General features: G+C 38.2%; 1 long non-coding RNA gene across 1 annotated transcript; it reads right to left on the bottom strand.

Annotated features, from left to right (window-relative positions):
- Positions 1-1,072: 1,072 nt before the first annotated feature.
- LOC140169062 (uncharacterized) lies at positions 1,073-3,608 on the bottom strand. The gene is made up of 4 exons (XR_011861335.1): positions 3,538-3,608; positions 2,454-2,543; positions 1,919-1,997; positions 1,073-1,134 (listed from the first exon to the last, which is right to left on the bottom strand). It is a non-coding gene; the product is annotated as an uncharacterized lncRNA (long non-coding RNA).
- Positions 3,609-8,619: the final 5,011 nt, after the last annotated feature.

Raw genomic sequence — 8,619 nt, 5'->3', positions numbered from 1 at the left:
ATAACGTGTTTTTGAGACCATAACGTGTTTTTGAGACCATAACGTGTTTTTGAGACCATAGCGTGTTTTTGAGACCTTAACGTGTTTTTGAGACCTTTTTCTGTTTTTGAGACCTTTCTCTGTTTTTGAGACCTTTCTCTGTTTTTGAGACCTTTCTCTGTTTTTGAGACCTTTCTCTGTTTTTGAGACCTTTCTCTGTATTTGAGACCTTTCTCTGTTTTTGAGACCTTTCTCTTTTTTTGAGACCTTTCTCTGTGTTTGAGACTTTTCTCTGTTTTGAGACCTTTCTCTGTTTTTGAGACCTTTCTCTGTTTTTGATACCTTTCTCTGTATTTGAGACCTTTCTCTGTTTTTGAGACCTTTCTCTGTATTTGAGACCTTTCTCTGTATTTGAGACCTCTCTGTTTTTGAGACCTTTCTCTGTTTTTGATACCTTTCTCTGTTTTTGAGACCTTTCCCTGTTTCTGAGACCTTATTATACTATTGAGACATTGTTGTGTGTTTGTTTCTGAGACCTTTCTCTGTTTTTGAGACCGTATTGTGCTATTGAGACTTAACTGTGTATTTATTTCTGAAACCTTTGTGTGTTTTTGAGACCTTATTGTACTTTTGAGACCCTTGTGTAGTTTTGAGACCCTTTTGGCCCTCACGGCCGCCCATACTATATGTATGAATAGATGCGACGGGATTACCTGCGGAATTATCTCGATTATATATATTATTAGCTATTATTCTATTAACCCTCCTCGTCCTTGCATCTTTTCTAGGTGTTAGGCGGCTTTTATTTGCACAATTGGACGCTCAAAGCACCAGGTTGGTGCTAGCGGCTACCCAAAGATGTCCGACCAAATCCTGACCATGACTTGGCTACTTGGATTCGTCTATACCAGAACGAAATTACAACAGTGGCCTATGGAGCAGTGTAATGCACATAATCATGTATAACTCGCAAATGCAAAATCGGAATCAATTGAAATTTTGGAAATAAGCTTTTTTCGTGGATATCTACTGAAAATGTCATAAAAAGAGGATGCTAGGATCACGACGAAATCTTCCTTTAACTTACCATTACCATTACCACTGTCCGTAACAATCTGCTCATCACACTGGTCACCAGTGAAACCATCAGTGCATCTTAAACGAAACATATTTTATGATATAAAAGTCAAGAGATAAATAAACTATTTTAGTTATTCTAGATAGCGTTTGTCAGAATGCGGAAATCCCAACGACATATGAAATAATATAATCATTAATTTACTCTTAATAATTAAAACATTATATTATTATTGTGACCATTATGTGCATCAATATGCATATTGTTTTGAAGGTAATTAGTAAACAAAACACAAATTAATGAACGTGTGAAGAATTTTGTTAGCTGCAGTTTATTATGGGGTGGGAGGAAAAAGACAAACAAATAATCGGTTGTTTGATAGCATGTAAAACTGCGTCATTTTTTAAGAAAAGGTGAACACTGATGGCGCTATTTATCTGAAATCATATTTTCATCTTTACAAGGAGTAGACACTGGTATAAACATCAGGAGAGGAGTATCAAATATCATTTATTATAGCAACGAAATTTTCAAAAAACTTTTTATCATGAAATGTTAGGAATAACTTATATTATTTAGCTAAATTAAATTAAAAAGATGTATAAATAGCGCCCTCAATTTGGACATAAATATACAGTTTATAGAATAAAAAATACCACAAAAAACAGAAACAGACGAATAAGTTGGAAAGGAAACGAAAATCTATGTTTTAAAAAGACCTGAAAATATATGTTCATATTAGTTTGATAGTTGTTGGTATTGTCTACGTCTAAAATTAAACATTATATAATGTTTTGTTAGAAAATCTAATAAATGATCATATCAAACAGCCGCGATATAAACAAAACAGAATATAATCACCTGCAGGTCCTGGTCGATCCTCTTATGACACACTCGCCTCCATTGAAACAGAAACCTGCGCAACTTTCTGAAGAAAATTCTAAAGAAAAGAAGTACACAAAATAACTCTCACTTTACTGGTTAACAAAGTTCTTTGTATCTGATCCAGTGTATCTGGATCAGATACAAGAACTTTGTTAACCAGTTTACTATACCGATCCTGATGAATCTGTTCAATCAAACTCTTCAAACTGAAGTGTTGGTATATTCGATGTGCGCATCGGCGTGATGACATCAGGTTTACAAACGCAAAGGCTTATGGGATTGACCAAAAAGTTGAATTGAAAATCCCTAAAATATAGTGTTCTAATAATATTGACCCTTTCCTACCGTTGATGGCATTTTGGCTCGGCTAACTCCAATTCGGGCTCCAATTTTTCGATATTTAAGAACAATACATGAGAAATAGTTTTTCTGCTAGTGCTAAGACATTAGGATGATTTATAATTTAATATCAGTCTCTTAGAACATTTTGTTACTGCATGGAATAACTGACCTGCGCAAGTAGCTCCTGAAAATCCGTTGTTACAACGGCACTCGTTCGGACCGACACATACTCCGTTAACGCACGGAGAGGTACATTGAGCTGAAACACAGGGAAATATTTAAACATGATAAATGAATTATTGAAATCATTTTTCACATCGAATGATCGCAAACAGTGGCGAAATCTTGTGTGGAGGAGGGAGATTTCGTTTAAAACCCTTTCCCCCGGATGCCCTATGCAGTAACTACAAAATTTGAACGTTTGTGGAATTGTTCTGAAGTTGTACTGTAGAACGTTCGGTGTAGTGACTCCAGTTTGCATTAATGTAATTGGTAAAATATTAATATCAACAATAATTGACAACCTGTTTGCCCCATCCATACATTGCTTACCTGTGTGTACATATCATATATTGTGATGAAAAGTGGTTACAAATGTGTGATTTCCAATCATTTGTAGAGCAAAGATTTCTTCGTGCGGACACCTAAGTACAGATGTTAATGCAGATTAAAACTTGGAGTCACATGCACTATACTTTTTGAAACTCCCGGACGTAGTCCGGAATTGTCAATTATTGGAACTCGGGAACGTTACGATTTCTGCCCTGTGAACATGTGAATGGTGTTTTCCTCGTTGTGTCTCCTCGATTCAAAAGGATTGACCTTTTCGGTAAATCCCATAAGCCTTTGCAAGTACACCTTAGAAATCGTCATTTTACGTCACGCCGACTTGTAATGCGCAGTAACGATGTTCGATAAACGATGTGCGCATCGGCGCAGATCGGCGTGACGTAAAATGACGTGTTCTCAGGTGTACTCGCAGAGGCTTATGGGATTTACCGAAAAAGTTCAATTGGATACGCTACTGAATGCCAGTGGCGGCACCACGGTGGGGAGGGGGGGGCAAATTCCCTCAGTCAGAACTCTTGTCCATAGTTTCCCCCAGTAAAAACCCAAAATTACGAAAAGTTCCACTTTTTGCTGCAATTTTGCGCAAAATCTGTTGATTTTGCCCCTCCTCCTGAAATTCACTTTGCTGCCCCCCCAAAAAAATCATTGCCCCGCCACTGTAGATTGCAAATGTAATGGCTTACTCTGATCGCAAATATCTCCGGTGTATCCAGGTTGACACAGACATCGGTTGATATCAACACATACACCGTCGTTCAGGCATGCACGGTTACATAATTCTGAAATGAGAAGTTCAATCACAGTATAATCATGAAGATGGGATATAATTGGGTGAACTTCAAACTTCGAAGTTATTGTACTTTAAGAGGTGTTGTACAGACTTGACATTTAGTATGGAATATTATTTTCTTCACGAAGTGCCAGGACTAATCGTAAAGGGGTCTGCATAAACCGCACGGATTAAATATTTACTGGGGTGTGTCAGGAGATGATGTCAAATAATATTTGATAGAAAAAGTGTTTTCCAAGAATTTTACATTATGGTGCTCATAATGTAGTGCATTTGCCTAAAATTGCGGATTTAAGGAGGCTGAATTTAAGCTTTGTGGGGACACAATTTCGGACGTTATGTTTCTGTTATCAAATTTATTGGGGTTTGAGAGCTTTTGAGGTGATATTTCCTAAAATTTGCCGGCAATTGGTATTTTTCACAGTTGAATGCACTTGTAATGTGGCAAATTTTGAAAACTAGGCGGTTACCCGTATCTCGCGGTTTTCGGCTATCATGGTTATTGGCTTTTTCAGATCTCAAAATCAGGGTGTGTCCTTTGGCTGGGATCACTTTCCTCACAGCTGAGCTCAATTGCAGCGTTTTACAATTTGCCCTTACATTCGCCCTCAATTTGAAATTTGACCTGACCTTTGACCATGTATGACCTAACAAACGCAAACCTGCGCTTCTTTGGCCAAAGTTACACCCATTCACAAAGTTTGAGCTCAATTATATGAGCAATTTGAAATTTTTACGCTTTTTGACCTATGACCTCTTAACCATAGGTCTGGCAAAAAGGTCACTGTGAAAACTTTTGATTGTTAGTCCAAGGTCCACTCACCCACCAAGTTTGAGCTCCATAGAGGCAATTTGAAATTTCTACCTTTTTTGACCTATGACCTCTTAACCGTAGGTGTGACGAAAAGGTCACCGTGGAAACTTTTGTTTGTTAGTCCAAGATCCGCCAACCAACCACATTTGAGCTCCATAGAGGCAATTTGAAATTTCTACCTTTTTTGACCTATGACCTCTTAACCGTAGGTGTGACGAAAAGGTCACCGTGGAAACTTTTGTTTGTTAGTCCAAGGTCAACACACCCACCAAGTTTGAGCTCCATAGAGGCAATTTGAAATTTCTACCTTTTTTGACCTATGACCTCTTAACCGTAGGTCCGACAAAAAGGTCACCGTTGAAACTTTTGTTTGTTAGTCCAAGATCCACCCACCCACCAAGTTTGAGCTCCATAGGGGCAATTTGAAAATTTTACCTTTCTTGACCTATGACCTCTTAACCGTAGGTCTGACGAAAAGGTCACCGTGGAAACTTTTATTTGTTAGTCCAAGGTCAACACACCCACCAAGTTTTAGCTCCATAGGAGCAATTTGAAATTAGACTTCAATTAGACTTGACCCGGTCGTTGACCTTTGACCTTAAAAAATATAAACTCGTTCTTCCTCATACCAAGCTGCACCCACCCACCAAGTTTGAGGAACGCGCGACCCCCGGTCTCCGAGAAAAGAGGCGGACAGACAAACAGATACACAAACACACAAACAGATTCTGGTGAATTATAGTAGGATGGGAGGAGCTTGAAATATGGCTGTTAAAAGTGGTACGAACTCAGAAACTTTGAATGTCCCTCACTGGGGTCAAATGTTATAAACTTACGGTACAAAAACAACTGCGCGGATTCCTGGTTGTCCAATAAACTCACGCTGTTTATTTATGTACAGCAAGTTTAGAACACTTGACCTCAGAGGGGCGTTCAAACTTTCTGAGTACATACCACTTTGAAGAGCCATTTTTTTTTCAAAAGCTCCTCCCACATTCAAAACTGGTACATTACAAGTGCATTCAGTTTTGATCAACACTTACTGGTATTTAAGTTCAGTACATATCACCTCAAACTTCAATTAATTTAATAATATCATAAGAATGTTCCGAAATTCAGACATTAACCTCCAACAAAACTCAAATTTAGTCTCCTTAAAACCCATTCAGTGATCCCAGCGCAAGTGTAAAAAAATTAAAATTGTTTATAAATTGCTAAAAAGTGAAGGATGAGTCATTCAAATTGTCATTTGGTATTTTTGAAATGACAAATTTGGCAAAAAACGAAGAAAACAGCAGTATTGATGAAGTTGAAGCCCCATTCAAATACACGTAGCTAATTTAGATACTGTCAGTATCTAAATTACAGATTCGTGTAAAATGTCTCATTTTGTCGTAAATATACACAGCTTTCGGCGGAACCACTTACAGGCTATGTTAGCACATCTATGACAATAACAAAGGTACCAAAATCTGAATTATGATGATTTTTATGCTTGTCCGGATGAGCAAATCACTGAATGGGCCTTTTTAGGCTAATTCGCTACATTATGAGCACCATAATGAAGACTCATGGAAAGAACATTTTCTATCACAAAAAATTTGACACCATCTCTCGACACACACCACTAAATATTTAACCCGTGCGGTTTATGCATACGCCTTTCAGATTAGTCTTGGCACTTCGTGAAGAAATATTCCATAGTAAATGTCAAGTCTGTCTAGGCGTAGAGAAGTCTAACTATCTTTCTCGAGTAGCCTAGGTGGTCCAGAGCGTTCCAGAGACCTTGCTAGACAGTATCGAGCAGCGGTGGTTTCCCTATATCTGTGTATTTTTCAGCCAGTTGTCGAAATGAAAGAAAACAATATTATTGGTCTACTGCACTTCTGCCTGATCTGAATCCTGCCCGAGAATCCTGATATGATTTGTTTCTAGTTTAAATGATTTAGCAAACTACTATCCCTGCCAAGCTGAGGAGGCTGATGCCTTAGTGTAATTTCAACACTCATTGCATCTGTCCTTTATTTTCTTGTCATCAGTGCACCTCCTTTTCCTCCATATGAAATACACCACTGGATACGCTAATGATTGCAAATGAAATTATAACTTACTCTGATCGCAGATATCTCCGGTGTATCCAGGTTGACACAGGCATCGATTGATATCAACACATACACCGCCGTTCATGCATGCACGGTTACACAATTCTGAAATGAGAAGTTCAACCATAATATAATCATAAGGTGAGATATAATTGGGTTATTGAACCATGAGATGGGTCCGTCTTTAAGAGGGGGCAATAAACCGTCGGTCACGCGTTTTATTTAAAGTACGAGAGTTTACACAATATGTTATCGACGTTATCATTAAACATTATACAATAATCATGTTTATTCATCATCATCGTTATCATCATCGTTAATATAAATAATAAACATAACAGCAACACGTCTACGGGCTCATTCATAGATTCATACTTGTCGTGCTGTCGATCCGTCGCCGATGAGGGCTCGCACACACGATTTTCATCGTCTGAGCTTAGCGTAACACGAAACGCTTCCTGACTTCCGCATGCATCATCCTTACGGAGAGTAGCCTAGGTGGTCCAGAGCTTTCCAGAGACCTTCTTGCTAGACAGTATCGAAAGCTTTTAGATAGTCAATGTAGCAGCAGACCAGCAGTGGCTACCATAATCATGATAATTATCTCTGTCTATTTTTCAGCCAGCTGTCGAAAACAATCGGGAATTATGCACTTCTGCCAGCTTCTGCCTGATCTGAATCCTGCCTCAGATCCTTATAGGATCTTTTCAGGTTTCTTCTTAATTCTAGTTTGAAGCAAACTACTACCCCTGCAAAGCTGAGGAGGCTGATGCCTTAGTGTAATTTCCACGGTCTTTCCATCTGTCCTTTATTTTCTTGTCATCAGTGCATCTCACCACTTTTCCAAATGAAATATACCACTGGATACGCTAATGATTGCAAATGAAATATAACTTACTCTGATCACAAATATCTCCGGTGTATCCAGGTTGACACAGGCATCGATTGATATCAACACATACACCGTCGTTCAGGCATGCATGGTTACACTTTTCTGCAACGAGAAGATCAACCATAATACAATCATAACGTGAGATATAATTGGGTTATTGAACCATGAGATCGGTCACGCGTTTTATTTAAAGTACGAGAGTTTACGCAGGGGAGGAGATAAGTTTAAGTGACCGCTTATGGGTTCGAATTTCAACCAGCCTAATCATGAAGCTCCCGTGGCCAAGTGGTTAAGGCATAGGTCTCGTAAACCTGAGGTCCTGGGTTCGATCGATTCCCAGGCGGGATTGCTTTTTCTCCTTGTCTCCTTTATTATTTTGCGACGGCCAACCTGGTGAAAATTAATGTTTATTTAGAGTTTACGCAATTATGCAATCGACATTATCATTAAACATTAAACAATAATCATGCTTAATATGATCGTTATTTATTAATAATAATACTGATACTGATACTACTACTACTACTACTACTACTACTACTACTACTACTACTACTACTACTACTACTACTACTACTACTACTACTACTACTAATAATAATAATAATAATATTAACACTAATAATACTACTACTACTAATAATAATAATGATAATGATAATAATAATAATAATAATAATAATAATAATAATAATAATAATAATAATAATAACAGCAACATGTCTATAGCCTCATATACTTGCCGTCAATGCTGTCGATCATGACCGTCGCCGATGAGGGTTCGCACACACGATTTTCATCGTCGGAGCTTAGCGTAACACGAAACGCTTCCTGACTTTCGTATGTATCATCCTTACGGAGAACAAGATCAGAAACATACATAAAGCTGCGTTCAGATGGGAAGTCAATGGTTCGATCAATATACGTGAAATCTCTATCCGATTCAGCTGTCCCCGTTTCAACAGTTCGAAACCCTGCAAAAGGTATAATTATGTTACCGTCCAAATATGATTATAAACCCGTGCAGTGCTTTTAGCGATTCGCCGACCGCGCATAGCGAACATAGTAAAACGGCTTAGCATTGCAAATAAATCGATACGGTCGTCCCCTATGATATTCATTATAATGCAAAGGGATGGTTTATTTTACACGTTGTTCTGGGATTCC

This window comes from Amphiura filiformis, chromosome 14 (assembly GCF_039555335.1).
Source record: "Amphiura filiformis chromosome 14, Afil_fr2py, whole genome shotgun sequence".
In the NCBI taxonomy this organism is placed as follows: domain Eukaryota; kingdom Metazoa; phylum Echinodermata; class Ophiuroidea; order Amphilepidida; family Amphiuridae; genus Amphiura; species Amphiura filiformis.
This window is presented reverse-complemented; position numbering and strand designations above follow the sequence as displayed.